Consider the following 18,449-nt stretch of genomic DNA (forward strand, 5'->3'; position numbering starts at 1 on the left):
CCAATTTAGCATAATTTAAATGCCATGGCTTACCTGAGTATTGTTGCTGACCATGTCCATCCCTTTATGACTACAGTGTACCCATCTTCTGATGGCTACTTCTAGCAGGATAATGCTCCATGTCACAAGGCTCAAATCATCTCAAACTGGTTTCTTGAACATGACAATGAGGTCACTGTACTCCAATGGCCTCCACAGTCACCAGATCTCATCCAATAGAGCACATTTGGAATGTGGTGGAATGGGAGATTCACATCATGGATGTGCAGCCAACAAATCTGCAGCAACTGCGTGATGCTATAATGTTATTATCTCTGAGGAATGTTTCCAACACCTTCTTGAATCTATATCATGAAGAAATAAGGCAGTTCTGAAGGCAAAAGGGGGGTCCAACCCTGAACCAGCAAGGTGTACCTAATAAAGTGCCTGGTGAGTGCACGTGTTAAATAGTATTCGAAAAAATCCACATCAATTCATTATGGGGTTTATTTACTAAATGCAAACAAATTGTGTACTTTACAAGTGCAGTTGCACTCATTTTCCCAAGAGCTTAGTGAATGAGGTGAAGCTCCGCTGATTTCTATCATCCAATCATATACAAACAAAAATGCGGTTTCTTTATTTTACTTGTACCCGATTGGGTATTTTTTACACAGTAAAGTTTCACCACATTTATTAAGCTTTGGGGAAAATTAATGCAACTGCGCTTGCAAAGTGCCCAGTCTTTTTGTCCTTAGTAAATCCACTCCCGTGTCTTACGCTCATCATGTTTTACACCATAGACATTAAAGCTGTTCTAAATAAAAAATATAGTCCCTAGATAATAGTTGCAACACTGACACCTGGAGGCTGTAAGAAGAAATGTCATTGTATCTAGGCAATATTTTTATGTTTAATAATATTTAAAGTTTATCAAAGCGTTATTGAGAATTGTGGTCAAGATCAAGTAGACATCTGTTCAAAAATGGGGACATTTTTTTAATTTCTAACGTAAAAAACACAATCAATGATGCAGTGAAAAGTGAGCTCTTACTTGTACTTTAACGCTTTAACTACACCAGGTAGCATTTTAGTGGAGTAGTAGTAGGTGTGGCTTGGAGAATAACCACACCCCTAGGGCACTTAAAACATTCCAGACCAGAATGATGATTTAACCTAGGAAATTGGACTAATCAAAAATATTGATTTTAGAGACAGCAGATTTTGAAAGCCTTTCACTTTCAACAGTGCAACTCTATAGAGCAGGGATCCTCAAACTACGGCCCTCCAGCTGTTGCGGAACTACACATCCCATGAGGCTTTGTAAAAGTCTGAGACTCACAGACATGACTAGGCATGATGGGAATTGTAGTTCCTGAACAACTGGAGGTCCATAGTTTGAAGACCCCTGCTATAGACGTTCTTACGGTAATTAACACACAGTAGATTTTGATAGATTGTATAGATTTTGGGTACTGCAGTGTTTTTTTTTTTTTTTTTTTTCCAAAAAGACAGTGTTTTTTTATTCACTTACCCAATACCAGTGTACTGCTTAGAATATAACAATACGATTATGCTCCTCAACCCTTTCGTTTAAAGGTGACCACTGTTGCTAAAATCTACAACCTGCATACATCGATACTGCTGGCCACAATGGGTTATATTTTGTACTTTCAGGTTCTCTTAAGCTTGGCAACACCTATTTTTTTTATTTATTTTTTTTGTTCAGGTTATTAAGCGCATACATATTGTGAACACTCTGGCACGAGAATGAAGGAAAGCAAAAAACCTAGAACAATAAACAAAACATAATAAACATTCATATGACCAACAACATATGGTTATGGTTTGCACATGCCTTGGCCAAAGCTTAAAACAAGTACAGTGCAGACATATCTGATCTGTGAACTGTAGTGACTACAGAAGAGAAAATGTAAAATTTGCTTGGCAGGTAATTGACCTGATTCACCCCTGTGATCCAGATCCAGGATTTAAATCAACTACGATTTACGCATTTCCCACTAAAATAGAGTGATTTTTCTTTTATGATAAAACAGAGAATTAGTTTTGTTCCTATACCCCCTCAAACACACATGCACCACCATCTGAGCTGAATAAACATGAATAATTGTGGCCAAATAGAAAAAGCTGGGGAAGTGTTCGCTGAGATTGTTGTGATAAATTATTCTTTCTGCCTGCATAGCTATAGTGCCATCATCATCTTTAACAGGATGGAGCTTCTGTGGATGCGGATGGTGAAAAATTCAGTTTAATACTGGAAATTCTTTAAACTATCCAGTATATGCTTTTCTCAGAGGTTAAGGAGAATACAAATCTTGGATCAAACAGGAAGGCTAATGAGAAAAAAATTTTTTGCACGTGTACAACCCCAAAGTTGCACCGACTTGATGCAACTTTGACGCAACTTTGGATGGGTGCAACTTGGATACGACTTTGGCTTTGACCAATGATAGTAGACAACTGTTGCCCACAAGTTGCACTGTATACCATTCAGGAAATAATTCAAGGCCCCTTTCACCCTTGTGCGACCTAAAAGGCATGTGATTTTGCCGTGATTTTGACTGGACTTGAAGCGATGCCTGTGTAATTTGAGGGCTATGGACCTCAAATGCATCAAAGTCGGACCACAGTAGTGAAGGGACTTCTTACGACTTCAAGGCCCCTTTCACACTTGTATGACCTAAAATTCACGTGATTTTGCCGTGATTTTGACTGGACTTGAAGCAATGCCTGTGTAATCTGAGGGCTATGGACCTCAAATGCATGAAAGTCAGACCAAAGTAGTGCAGGGACTACTTTGAAGTCGCACAGATATGAACGGTACTCATTGGAAATCATGGAGTGTAAATTGTCATGTTACTTTGCCTTCCCAAGTCTCAGGACAAGTCGCACAAGTGTGAAACATGCCCAATGCAACATCTGAGGGTTAACATTGAAGTCTATGGTCCTCAAGTTTCATGAAAGTTGAACCAAAGTAGTGCATGAACTACCTAAAAATGTCACCGCCACTTTAAGTCGCCCATATATGAATGGTTATCATTTGAAAACATGGGGAGCGACTTGTCCTGCAACTTTGATGTCCAAAGTTACATGATAAATCACACAAGTGCCTAAAGAAAGCTTAAATAGATATATGTGGCATGCTAAAGCAAAGCATCATGGTATTCCTATGTCAACTTGGCAATCAGCAGAGTATTATCAGTTTCTGGATATGGTACAGACCAGGTCTTAAATTCTAAAAAGAAAGGTATGAAACAGACAACAGTTTTAAAGTGGTTCTAAAGGCTAAAGGCTAAAGGTTTTTATCCTCCATGCATTATATGCATGAAGGTACAAAACCATCAGTATTGTAGCTCCCTCCGCAGCCTCTGTTAACACTTACCTGAGCCAGATCGCGATCCATTGATGTGAATAAGAGAGGCTGCTCTCTCTAGTCTCTTCCTCTGCCATTGGCTCCCGTTGCTGTCATTCACAGCTCACAGCCAGTGAGGAGGAAACGGGGGGGGGGGGGGGACTGAACGCCGTTCTGTGTGTCTTATGGACACAGAGAGTGGGGCTCTCGTAGCAAACAGCTTGCAATGGGGACATTCGGAGACGAGGAGGGACAAGGAGTGCAGAGAAGAGGAGGATCCGGGCTGCTCTGTGCAAAACCACTGCACAGAGCAGGTTAGTATAACATGTTTGTTATGTTTAAAAAAATAAAAAATACCTTTAATATCACAAGTTCAGAAAAATGCCCTAAACTGCATATGCTACTAAGAAAAACGTGTTCATTCTTGCAATAATATATCAAAAACAAATTAAAATTCTTGAAAAATAGCTTTAGAAAAATTCTATGCAGTTTCTAAATATAAAACATAAAATATATCATATGCAATTCCTAAGGCTAACACAACAGGCTAAGGATCCTTTTTTTCAAAAATGACAGTCATTTTCAGCATCAGTAGGGTTTGAGAATGACAGTCACATGGCTTGTGCTAAAGCTTTGTAAATTGAGCCTATTTTGTGGTTAAAGCGTTTATAGCAAATGGTATACTACACTGCAGATGCTCTAAATGGTCCTCGGAATATGGGTATGTTCTGTCATGTAAAAATGGAACATGCATGGTGTTAATTATGGTTGATTCAATAGGGTGTAACTGTATAATATATAACAAATGCAAGCCACTTTTTCTAATGCACCTGGTCTTTTTTTATTAATGATGCCTGAACAGCCCTGTCCGGGAGGTACTGAAGACCTATAACACACTTGTCTCAGCACTGAGACAAACTTATTCATGGCAAATGATGCATGGATAAAAGCACCAGGTTAACGTAAGGGCTTAATGTTCAACCAACAGCTAGAACACACTTCCACTTTTTGACTTCTTTTGTAAATGTATAAAAAGAGAGATATATTGTATATATATATATATATATATATATATATATATATATATATATATATATATTTATATGTATATATATATAATCATCTATCTATATATATATATATATATATAGATATATAGATATATATATACATATATATATATATATATATATATATATATGCAAACTAGCACAATGTGCCTTTACCTTGCAGGGTTAAATGAAAAAACAGTTTGCAGAGAGGGAGGTGTCAGAGCCCCGCTGCTCTCTATGGGGAATCTCATCTGATCCCATCCGATCCGATCCCCAGGACGGATGGAAAATAGGGTTTCCATCCGTCCGGATTTCACGGACAGGATCGGATGCGGATGGCAGCGGGTGTCATCGGACATTTCACCACTGACATCCGCTGCTCCATAGGGCTGAATGGGGCATCAGATCCGCTTAAAAAACTGACAGGCGGATCTGATCGGAACGCCCGTGTGAAAGAGCCCTTACTATAGAATGAAGCACTACAGTGGCGTGCTGTCACCACTGAGAGGGATTCCAACTTCACCTGGTCTTCTTTCCGGGTTTGCGTGCTCCTGCTCCACTGTCTGATTGGCCGAGCTCCGATGCTGTCCCTTAAGAGCGCATGCGCTAGTGACATCACCAGCTGCATGCAGTGTGCATATCTTGTAAACGGTGCACGTTTAGGAGATATTCACGGTACCTACAGGTAAGCCAAATACAAGTACAAAAAAAAGAGTTTTCTTCCACTTTCACGCACACTGGACATTTTAATGCTGTTGTTAGGGGCGTCTGGTGTTTTTTTTTTCTGCCTCTAAACGTCTCTGCATGTTAGCCAATGTGCCCATGCTCTCAAAAGTGTTTAAAGGCAGGAGCATTTAGAGGTAGAAAACAACCCCATTCAGGAGAAGCAGAGTTTTTGCAGAAACACTTGACCTGTGTAAACATGTCTAAATGAGCAGTAATGCTACGTGTTAAGCACTTTGAGCGTTAATTAATTTCAATGGCCAGAGAAATTATTTATTCTGTTAAAATGGATGAACGCAAAAGCACTTGATGTACCTAAGCACATCTAGACATGTTAACTTCTGCCAAAATTCTGCTGCCAGGAGGATTGGCGTCTAGGCGAGATGGGCAAATGCCCTGTGTGCATGAGGACTATGCAGAAAGGACAGATTTAGACATCATGTAGCCCTAGGTACACCTGACAGATGATGCCTTTTAGTACAATCACCACCCTTTAAATGATGTGATTATCTTAATAAAAATTATTGCTAGAATGTGCTAATGGAGGCATCATGAAGTCTTTGAAATCAGAGCTACTTTGCAACTGTAAGTTGTACAGCAAGCACAGATGAAGAAGAGAGTTTCTAGAACAATAAAGAGCCTTCTGATTCATCGTTTCATCCCCTGCACCTTCTTGCACCCATGGCTCTCTTGTTAATTTTAGCAAGAGATGGTAAGGCCCCTTTTACATGGCTGTCTCATCAGGTCGCCTATCAATTCTTTAGGCAGACCTGATTGGACCCTCTATTCACCCCTATCGAGCGACGGATGTCAGTGGTGACATGTCCTCTAACATCCGCCACTATCCGATCTGATCCTATCTTCAAAATCCAGATGGATGGAGGTCCTATTTTCCATCTGCCTGGTGGATCAGATATGATTGGATAAAAATGGACAGGTGATCCATTTTCACCCAATCTCCCCATAGAGAAGAGCAGGACTGGCTCCGTCTTCACTCAGCACAGTGAGCAGAGACGGACTTGTCATCCGCCTGCTTAGCAGAGATCAGTGGAGTGGAGTCCATCCAACTTAGGCGCCCTTGTGAAATGAGCCTTAAAAGAAAGAAATGAAAAAAGGAAAAGCTATCACAAATTGTAGATTTTGAAGCTTGATGAGGCACCCTATTTCCCTAAGTTTGCAGTCTTGGTTGCCAGCTAAATCTTACCTTAAAACAGCCATAGTTTTTTCTTTCTTTGGTAATTTTTTCATAATACTTATATATTACATTAATATCAGTTTCTGGCCTTGAGGAACTTACAATCTAAAGTCCCTGGCTCACATATATACTTACTAGAGCCAATTAAGACAGAAGTATATTAACTACCAGCATGTCTTTGGAGTGTGAGAGGAAACCCCTACAAGTACAGGGGGATATACAAACTTCGTGCACATGGGGGTTGATTTACTAAAGGCAAATTGACTGGGCACTTTGAAAAGTGCAGTTGCCCTCTCCAAGTGCAGTTGCTCCAGAGCTTGGAAAATGCGCAGGAGCTCTTCTGACTTTCATCATGCAATCATGTGCAAGCAAAAAAATTGTTTCCTTGCACGTGACTGGGTATTCTTCACAAAGTGAAGCTTTACCTCATTTACTAAGCTCTGGAGCAACTGCACCTGCACTTTGCAAAGTGCACAGTCTATTTGCCTTTAATAAATCAAGCCCATAGGGTCATGGTTGGGGTTCAAACCGATGACCCTAATGCTGCAAGTCAGAGGTGCAAATCACTAAGCCATTGTGCTGTACATTCCCTTCTTGGGCTGAAGAAGAGAAATCAATGGCACCACATTTTAACCTCATTGAGAAATGGTTGTTTTTACATAATTTCAGAATGAATATAGAAAAACTATTATTTTATAGTCCGGAAAATGGAAACCTACAGATCTGTGTTCTGCACAGATTTTTATGCTTCTTACAACACTATATTCCCCGGAAAAACAGATCTAGCGAGTTCTAGTGTGCAGGCTAAGGATAACAAACTAGAGAATGCCATGTATCTATTAACGTGAGAATCTCAAAGCAACCAATAAGTAAATACATTTGTTTGCAACCAAAATATTATGATGTAGAGCCCACAGCTGTGATTCAGATGTGGCAGCTGTTGCCAAAAATATTCGCACAAGAAATGTCAAGAGAAATAAATATGCTCATTTAGTTATAACTCAGCCTTACCGTTATGAACTTACAGAAAGCTTCAAAAGCCCCTCAAGAAGGAGGCCCTTTGAGAAATAAGTATTTCTGGCATCATGTAGGCGGCAGAGCTTTAGTACTCATAGTTACTTCTAGTCATTAATCCAGTCCTTTATAGAGTCTTGAAGGGAAATTAATAAGGACTTCTTAGCGGACATATTTGAGATAAATAGGTCTTTTAGTCACTCCCCACCTTTCCTGAGCAACTTCTAAAATTGTCTAGCTCTTTATTAGCATTCATTTCCCTCTAGACATGGGATCCTCAAACTACGGCCCTCCAGCTGTTGTGGAACTACACATCCAATGAGGCATTGTAAAACTCACAACAGACATGACTAGGCATGATGGGAATTGTAGTTCCTGAACAACTGGAAGGCCATAGTTCGAAGACCACTGTTCTGGATAAATGTAGGAAGAGAGGTATAGGTGTCACTGTCTCTTTTCAATGTACAATCCTCAAAGTAGAAAATTAAGCAAAATGCGCACTATCTCTTTAAATGCAGATGCTAAATAATTATAACTCCTGCGTGTAAACTACGCCAAAAAAGCCAAATATGGCACACAAAAAAAACGTGCTTAATATGAACAACAACTATGTGATATTGCACAAATCTAAATATTAATTAAATTCAGTGAATCAATATACATGTAAACAATGTTATAATACTCAAAGTGCTCTAAGTGCAAAATGTGCAAAAAAAATTGATATACGGAAACCAGTATAAGTAAATGAAATCAATTAACAAATAGTTCCATAAGTGACATCAAGAAAGTTCATAAGTCCATAAATGTGATCCCAATTGCAAAGTGACTCGTGCATAAACAAGAAGGTGCAGTATTGATCACTGGTGAAAAAGGGGTGAATCCACTCGTGCTCCCCCCTCAGGTCTGTTTTGTTGATTGATTTCATGTAGTTATATTGGTTTCCGTATATCGATTTTTTTTTTTGCACATTTTTCACTTAGAGCATTTTGAGTATTATAACATTGTTTACATATATATTGATTCACAGAGTTTAATTGATATTTCGATTTGTGCAATATCGCATAGGTGTTGTTGTTCATATTAAGCACATGAGCACTTTATTATTTTTTTTGTATCATATGTGTTTTTTTTTTTTTTTTAGCGTAGATTACATACACATGAGGAGTTAAGATTATTTAGAATCTACATTTAAAGAGATAGTGCACATTTTGCTTAATTAATCACTTTGAGGATTGTACATTGAAAAGAGGCAGCGCCATCTATACCTCTCTCCCTACATTTATCGTTTCACATTTCTCACTTTGTAGGATATTTGAGGTAGGCAGCAGACATATTGTTTAGAACGTAGCGTGGAATAAAACCTCTTACATTATTAATTTCCCTCTGCCCTCTAACACTTCACCCTGATTAACAATTTATTGTTTTTTCACTTTGATTAGAAATATAACTCAAAGCCCATTTACACAAAACTATAAAAACATTCATGCAAAATTTCTATGGGTATCTTTAAAGCTGGCCATACATGAATCCCCTAAATGTAGGGGCAATACTCTGCAGGCTTCTGTGAAAAAAATAATAAATGCACATTTTTTTTCCTACCAAAAAATGTGCACGGATAGTTTTTTTTTCACCACTTGACCTTCATGACCAGGCCATTATTTGTGATGCGTCACTGCGTTAATTTAACTGACAATTGCGCGGTCGTGCGATGCTGTACCCAAACAAAATTGATATATATTTTTTTCACACAAATAGAGATTTCTTTTGGTGGTATTTGGTCACCTCTGCGATTTTTATTTTTTTGCGCTAGGAACAAAAAAAGAACCACAATTTTGAAAAAAAAAAACAACAATATTTTCTACTTTCTGCTATAAAACTTATTCAATAAAAAAATGTAAAAATCTAATTTCTTCATCAATTTAGGCCAATATGTATTCTGCTACATATTATTTGCAAAAAAATCCCAATAAGGGTTCATTGATTGGTTTGTGAAAAAGTGACAGCGTCAACAATCTATGGGATATTTTTATTTATTAATTTTTTTTTATACTAATAATGGTGGGGATCAGTGACATGTAGCGGGACTGCAATATTGCGGCAGACACATCAGACACCTAACTGATACTTTTGACACTTTTTTTCGGACCAGTGACAATAATACCATGATCAGTACTAAACAATAACTTAGAAATTAAATGGAAAGGAGTTATTCGGAATCTGTGTTTGACCTGGATATTGCCAACATCCCTGTAGAATTGTATCAAAGAAAATAAATTCCCCTCAGGGGTGGGACTTTAACGGCAAGAACCAGGACTTGAGTATGTTGCGTATAAATTTATTAAACAATTGTGAAACACAAAAAAGACAGTAACATAGAACAATAGTGTATCATAAAAACATGGCCATAGATACGTCTCTGATGCAGAGGATGTCTGAGATGTCTGGACAGGACCAGACGTGTTTCGGTCAGTTTGCCTTTCTCAATAGTCCAACAAGAGAAGCCAGATCTCAGACAGATATGCGGGTTGTCTGTGAGACCAAGGAAGAGAGGCCATGTAGACAAATTAAAATCTTAGCGGGTTAGAAAACCTCAGTTCTCTTAAAACCGTTAGCGGTCTGTACCAGCTTATCGCTGTCGGTAGTAACGGATCATACCTTTCTGAGCTTGAAAAGGGAGACTCCCAAATTGCCAAATGATTGCAAAAGAAGGGTAAATTTGGTGTCCCCACAAATGGTAGTGGGTATGCTCCCTCAGTCAGAGTTCCCTCAATGATCTCAAGGAATAGGTCCACGTTAGAGGGCGTCTGTAAAGTTGGATATATCTTGAAGGGACATTAAGGGAGGTGAGTATTGCACTGGGCTTCTCCAGTACAGGGTCCCTATAGACAGGTGGTCTTCATAACCCTGCTCGGATGGATAATGGCGGCGTCTCCGTTGGGACGTTTGCCAGGTCACTGTACTTTACGGTTATTGATCTTATATTTTGGTACTTGTATATTTTGGATCTGACTGTTTGGTACACTCTGGATTAGGAGCCCCTGTCTGGGTCACCCCCCCCTTTTTTTTTATTACATCCTTTGCTTGGCTACAAATAGATTGGTATCTCCCTATTTCTGTGGAGGGTTATCCCTCCTTCTTCTTCTTATTTTGTATCCCCACATCATGAAGCCAATCTCAATTTAAAATCCAAGATCTCATTACCTTCCTATGATATTGGTCGAATATGCTATGCTAAGGGTTTTTCTGTGTGCACATACAACTGGATCCTGAAGAAGGTCAGTGATTTTGAGCAACCACCAACCAGATCATATGATCCACCTACCAGATCATGTGACGCATTATATGCTCTTACTGTGATACATTAATTGTGACTGTGGGTACTTTTATCCTTTTGTACTTTGAATAAATATGGATTAATTCCTTTTAATTCATCTTGTCTGCTATGTTTGGGCATATACAAATCCACAAATCCCCATTTCCAAGATTCGCTGGTATTTTTTCCCCCTTATCTTTCCTTGCCCCTTCCCCTCTCCCCTTCCCCTTCCATCCTACTTTCTTTTCCCACCAGACCTGGCTATATTTACATAGTCTCAGTACTAAAAAATATGCACTCTCACTGTACTAAAGACCCTGACAGGGAAGGGGTTAACATCAGGGGCGATCAAAGGGTTAAATGTGTGCCTAGCTAAAGTTTCAGTGTAGTGGGGGAGGTCCTTTTACTACTGGAAGACATGGATCTGTGTTTGTGCTTCCCAGAAGATTTACATTGGGTCGGAGTAACCCGCTGATCAACTCCCGCTGTGTAAAATCACAGTGGAAGCAAGCTGCGGCGGCGTGCGTCTGCGCTCAAAACCCGGACGTGCAGAATCACGTAAATATACGTGATTAGAAAAATAGAAAAACTGCTATGGGGCGGTTGGGAAGTGGTTAAAGGTGAACTTAGCTCGAATACATAAAAATTGTAAATTTAAAATTTTCCTTGAAAATTACTTTTAAATTTACATTAATGTGGTTAAGCATACCCATGTGAACCAGGCCTTCAAGTAGACGAAACCTATGGGGGGAGAGAGGTAGGTCGCCTCACCTACACACATTTTTAACTGTAACCTAGGGAACTTGATTGACTGTTTACTAAATATTTACAGTCATTTACAGCAACAAATCAAAATATTTCCAAGGTGGGCAGGACTTTCCTAAGTGAAGAAGTACGGTATATAAATGAATCGAGAAACATTGTTATCGGCCTCACTGCTTCCTGACAGATATGGATGATAGTATAGGTAAAAAAAAAAAAGAAAGATTTGTGAAAACGTCTTCAGACATTGATATAACATACAAGAGTTTATTAAAATGTAGATCCCAAGTTAAAGTTTATGTAAACCAAATCACAAAATTCTTATATAGGCTTTAATGTTAATGTAATTTCAAAAGCCATTTTCCATATTTTTAAAGAGTAGGAAAACAAAAAAATATCAAACAAAAGAAAAAATAATATAGCAAATAGAATTGCGACACAAGTTATATTGAATGTTATTAAAAATGACCTTTCCTTTTTAATCTGCAGCCGTTGTAATTTTCCAAAAATGCAATGCAATATGGCTACCTGGAGCTGTTCTGTACACAGAATGTATACTGACCACACCCCAGAAACATCAATTCCTGCTTGTGTGATTGGCTCACCAATTTTCCCACATGTTTGCCTAAGATACAAGTCAAGTTTCAGGCATCCCCTGCAACAAAAATGTAATTTTTAATGAGATACCACCAATAGGAAATCACGTCTAAAGGGATGCAGGCCCAGCAAATTTCCTCATTAGTTCTCTGCAGGTGCACAGCTGATTGATAATTATGAAACTACTCCTATTGGATTCATTTTCCCACATGGGCACAGAGAAAGGAACGAAACTGCAACAAAGGTTGTTATATCCCTTATAATGTACAGAGATCACCCAGAGGGGGGATGTATTTTTCTTAACAAAAGTGGAGTTACGCTTTAAATCAGCAGCTTTCATTCATACCTGGCGATCTTCCCATGAGGGTCCTTGGTTCACTTAGTCCCTTTTTTATGGTGACAGTGTTTTGTTCCTGTCTCGCATTTGATCTCCTACGTTGTCACTTTGTCACACAGGATTCAATAGGGACTACAAGTAGCTATTTCAACAAACAATAGCCAGGCATGGGCCACTGTTGTCACCATCAGGAAGCACATACTGAGAATGTCCATGCAGCCATTATTGATGTGGAAGCAAGTAGATAGGATGTCGCCCCAAAGAACAAAAGATTAGCCATGCTGAGATGCAACAAAGGATGAAAAAATGTGAAAAAAATATATTTTATTCAGCCAAATATTTATGATGCACAAGGCTTTAGCAAACTAGCAAACTAAAGGTAATCCACTTAGCATTTACATCTTTAAAATTATATATATATATATATATATATATATATATATATATATATATATATATATATATATACACAGTATATAGATATATCTATATCTATATATATATATATATATATATATATATATATATCTACCCTATATCTATTTATATATATATATATATATATATATATATATATATATATATATATACAGTAGATAGATAGATAGATAGATAGATAGATAGATAGATAGATAGATAGATAGATAGATAGATAGATAGATAGATAGATAGATAGATAGATAGATAGATAGATAGATAGATAGATAGATAGATAGATAGATTAACTGTATTTTTCTAGAACTCAAATAAATATATAAAATATACAACACTAAAATTCCTACTGCATCATACTGCAATGCTTGGCTGTTGCATTTTCTCTAAAATAGAGCAAATATCCAAATCTTTTCACATGTGGGCAGCAAATGAGAAACTCATGGAAATTAACAATGACAACTTTCTTTGAATTGCTAACCTTGCGAAACCCGTTAAAGGTTTTATGGTAAAGATAAAAAAAAAAAGGCATCTACACTCTATTATATTTTATAATGTTTGCATAAGAGAACTACATATACATTTTTAAAATTCCAAACAATTCTATTAGATAAAAAATTGTGTTTGACACATGCTTCAAAACTCTCCATTAATGCCCAGACACGTTACATGCAATGTTTGTGCTCATATAGATTATGAACAGAATGCTACCTCAATAGCATAGCCTAATAGCCATGGTTATTTTTTATTTTAAGTGAAATTACGGAAAAAAAATGACATATATGATAAGTCTGTCCGTAGCATTACAACAGCAGTCTCCCTTGTAAATTCGTTGTATTACCTGTTGATCTTGCCAGTAAGTCTTATTTTTTATCTTCCTTTAACTAACCGAGCTGTCCAGCAAAGGTGGCAATTAAAAGTTTGATAAAAATCATTAAACATTAACAGGGGTGCTTACAATTTCCAGCTTTTATTCCCCTCTGTTGTTCTGTACTACCGCTGTATTTTTAGGTGCAGATGGTAAGAGAGTCGTGGCTATGGCTGTAAAGGGCTCAAGTGCCACCCCCCACCCTCCTCCTCACTCTTCGCCCATTCATAAAAAGCCTTGTATTTTTTCACAGAATACAAGGTGTTCTATGAATAAAAGGGGATGGATCATATTGCATATCCTCCCGCCTCTGCCCTCCTCCTTCTGTGAAAAAACACAAGGCTGTGGGTAGTGTTCATCGTGGTGCGCGAGCGGCAAAGAAAACACTCAGAGGCCCAGGTAGATGAGATCGGTACATTCAGAAAGTCCCAACAATGTACAATGGGACCTGGCAGGTAAGTACAGCTAACCAGAGCCACCTACAACAGTAGCAAAGGGTCATATTCTTGAAATTATGCTGACAGCTTGTGCAGCGAGGGGCATGAATGTGGCCTGGCTGGTCCACACCAAAACCGGAGGCTTCCTAAGTAATGGTAGTGTAGTCCCTTCACTTTTCCTACTCCTCAGGAATTTTCTGCTGCTGCTATGCACTGTCCCTGCCAGATGGGGAACCTCTACCTACACTAGCCACTGGCACAAAACGTGGCAAACCCAGGAGCCAGCATCCTAAATAGACACTGCTCTAAACCAAAGTGGCCACCAAGGTTACATGGGCCACAAGCGTCTAATCAGACAACTGCCCCAGGATCAAGTTCCTCATGACGTCCTTCCCCCTTCTGCTATGCCACTTCAGTCAAGAGCCACCTACAGTGGGGAGTACAGACTGCACCTGCCTACAAAGCTTTTTGTGAATGAGCAAGAAGGGAGGAGGGGGCAGCTTTAGCCTTTCCTGCTGTAGCTGCATTTCTCATTCTCACAGCACCTGAAATCCTAGCTTTGTGTGTAGAAGCTAGCTTTCACCAAGGTTTGATTTTCATACTATGCAGCAGCCACCCACACACAGTATACATAATACTAGGGCTAGGGCTTTTTTTTAGCTTTGAAAGTGTTAGCTGAAGTTAGGCTTAAATGTATTAGTCATGTATGTAAAGTCCATCCAAACCTAACAGAACATCTAATACTACCCTCTCCACAGGTTGACAACGCTGCTATCCAAGAGTGGCTACATTGCTCCTCCACAGATTCAGTGCAGTAAGTAAGTGCAGCCTCCCTAAGACCTCGGTCACACCAGTATCACTTCAGGCATTTACAAGTAATACCTGAAGTAGCATCTAATGTGTTTCTACGGCACTGTTTTAATAGACACAATTTCAAGTAGTACAATTTGAGAAGTAGTTCATGTATTACTTTTTCAGGACTTCAGCACAATTTCATTGCCATCCAGTGATGGCGAACCTTGGCACCCCAGATGTTTTGGAACTACATTTCCCATGATGCTCATGCACTCTGCAGTGTAAATGAGCATCATGGGAAATGTAGTTCCAAAACACCTGGGGTGCCAAGGTTCGCCATTACTACCATAGAATATCATGTAAATCATGCTGCAAATCGTTCCGGTGTTCATCGGACCAGTGAAAATTCCGGACCCTCGTCACTCCCGTTGACGCTACGTCACCACCAGCTGGTGCGACAGCTGGTGCGAGCCCCTGTGCGCATGCACACAAGAAATTTTCCAGGTCCGATGGAATTTTAAGACTTAGCGAACAGCTGGCTGAGGCACCGGGTATGTGCGGTCCACCAACTTCACTTCTATGCGTTCCAGACATAGATCTTTTTTTTGTTGTTTTCTTTTCTATCATTCCACACATCGAGAGAAATAATAGAATCGCACCAGCTAAGTTATGACGTAGCGTCACCGGAAGTGACGAGGTCCGGAATTTTCATGGGTCCAACGAAATTTTAGAACACCGGCACTACGTATCAGCACTACTTGAGGCCTTAAAGAAGTTAAATATTAACCCTTTGCTAGTTACACTTTTGTTCATAACATCACTGTTCCTCAATGTGACATGGACAGCCCCTGAAGTAGAACTGAAGTATTTTCAAATCATTACAAATCTCACAGTAGTAGTAGTAGTGTTGAAGTCGGACTTTAACCACTTTACGACTGCCCGCCGCAGTTATACTGCGGCAGGCAGCCGCTCCTGAGCAAATCGCCGTAGGTATACGTCGGCCGCGTGCAGGGAGCTAGGGGGCGGGTGTGCACCGCCGGTGGCACACTCCCGCCCCTGCTCATCAGCTCCAATTGTTCCCCGCTGAGAGAGAAGAACGGTCAGCTGTTGTACACACAGCTGACCGTTCTTCTCCCTGGAATGATCATAGAGTCCCTGTAATCCTTCTATATAGGATCACAGGTCTCTATAATCATTTCACAAGCCACGCCCCCCACAGATAGAATCACTCCCCTACACTCACATTTAACCCCTTGATCACCCACAATGTTAATTCCTTCCCTGCCAGTGTCATTATTACAGTAACAGTGCATACTTTTAGCACTGATTACTGTAGTAATGTCACTGGTCCCCCAAAAGGGTAAAAAATGTCAGTCAGGGGTCCAATTTGTCCGCCGCAATGTCGTAGTCCCACTAAAAATTGCAGATTGCCGCCATTACTAGTAAACAAAAAAAAGAAAAACAATAAAAATTACATATATCTTTCCCGTAGTTAGTAGATGCAATAACTTTTGCGCAAACCAATCAAAATACGCTTATTGCTATTTTTTTTACCAAACATATGTAGCAGAAAATAAATTGGCCTATAATGTTAAAAAAAATTATATTTTTATATATTTTTTTTTTGTTAATGTTATTTAGCAGAATATGAAAAATATTGTTTTTTTTTTTCAACTCTTGTTCCCGTTTTTTTGTTTATAGCGCAAAAAATAAAAATTGCACAGGTGATCAAATAACACCAAAAGAAAGCTCTATTTGTGGGAAAAAGGACGTTAACTTAATTTAGGTACAGCGTCACACGAACGCGCAATTGTCCGTTAAAGTAACGCAGTGCGGAATCGCAATATATGGCCTGGTCATTAAGGGGGCAAATCCTTCCGGTCCAGAAGTGGTTAAATCATGCCTGATATGACCGCAGGCTTAGACAGAAAGTGTGGTATTGGGCAGATCAGCAGGTGAAAATAAAGGAAAGAAATCCTAAGAAAGAAAACGGATGCAGCCAACCACATCTAATGATTAGTAAGCTGCAATATAATACATTTTTTGTTTTTGGGTGTATATACTCTACACTAACGATTCTTGCAGTCTTCTGCTATGTATGCGTTACAAGAAATCAAAATGATACTTTATAATAAAATATAAAATATTACAATTTCTGACTCCAGGTGTTTTAAGAGATACAGCATCCTCTGTGCTCCTTTAGAAGTGTACTTAGCTGTACATCTATTGAAGTTTAATCACTTACATCCACGAAGGTACCTACTTTCTTTTTTTACAGCTCAGCTAAAAATCCATTAGCAGGTGTAGTATATGCACAGGGACACTGATGCTGTCAATGTGTTCACAAAGCCTGGGCTTCAATGCTTTCTTTGATGCTTCACTTAAAAGCTGTCAGTCACCTCTTAGAATATTCATGGGCAGGATGAGGCCAACACTAAATCTAAGAGGGCGCTGGAGGGTAAAGAGAGGTATTAGTTTCCATACTGTAAGCTAGAAAATAGAGTTCTTCTTTCTAGGTAGTCATGAAGGGGTTATATTGGAATGATGTGTTTCTTCTGTGATTAGAAGCAGGAACAAAAAGATTTGCTGTAAATATGCCATTTGTCCCAAATAAACAAAAGCAATGCCTTCCCTTTTCATGCCTTCACCCTTTCATAATGCTAAAGTAAGCAATAACAAACAAGCTACATCAGTTTCACGTTTTTAACCAACGCATTCGAAACCCAGTTATATTCGTACATGGCAGATTATAGAACCCTTACAGAAAAATAAATCGGTAGATAGATTAGACAGACAGATAGAGAGACAGACAGACAGACAGACAGAGAGATAGACAGACAGACAGACAGACAGACAGACAGACAGATAGATAGATAGATAGATAGATAGATAGATAGATAGATAGATAGATAGATAGATAGATAGATAGATAGATAGATAGATAGATAGATAGATTTCAGCAACAGTTTGCTGAAGACAAGCAGACTAAGGACATGGATTACTGGAACCATGTCCTGTGGTCTAATGAGACCAAGATAAACTTATTTGGCTTATATGGTGTCAAGCGTGTTTGGCGGCAACCAGGTGAAGCGTACAAAGACAAGTGTGTCTTGCCTATAGTCAAGCATGGTGGTGGGAGTGTCATGGCACTGGGGAGCTACAGTTCATTGAGGGAACCATGAATGCCAACGCATACTATTACATACTGAAGGAGAGCATGATCCCCTCCCTTCGGAGACTGGATATTCCAACATCATAATGACCCCAAACACACCTCCAAGATGACCATTGCCTTGCTAAAGAAGCCGAGGGTAACAGTGATTGACTGGCCAAGCATAACTCCAGATCTAAACCCTAATGAGCATCTGTGGAGCATCGTCAAACGGAAGGTGGAGAAGTGCAAGGTCTCTAACATCCACCAGCTCCATGATGTCGTCACGGAGGGGTGGAAGAGGACTCCAGAGGCAACCTGTGAAGCTCTGGTGAACTCCATCCCCAAAGGGTTATAGCAGTGCTGGAAAATAATGGTGCCCACACAAAATATTGATACTTTGGGCCCAATTTGGACATTT

At 39.2% G+C, this 18,449-nt stretch overlaps 1 protein-coding gene across 5 annotated transcripts in view; it reads right to left on the reverse strand.

The window, feature by feature from the left end:
• NRG1 (neuregulin 1) overlaps positions 1–18,449 on the reverse strand; it is a 933,660-nt gene that overhangs the window by 556,595 nt on the left and 358,616 nt on the right. The window lies entirely within an intron of this gene.

This window comes from Pelophylax lessonae (assembly GCF_965119305.1).
Source record: "Pelophylax lessonae genome assembly, chromosome: 1".
Lineage (NCBI taxonomy): Eukaryota > Metazoa > Chordata > Amphibia > Anura > Ranidae > Pelophylax > Pelophylax lessonae.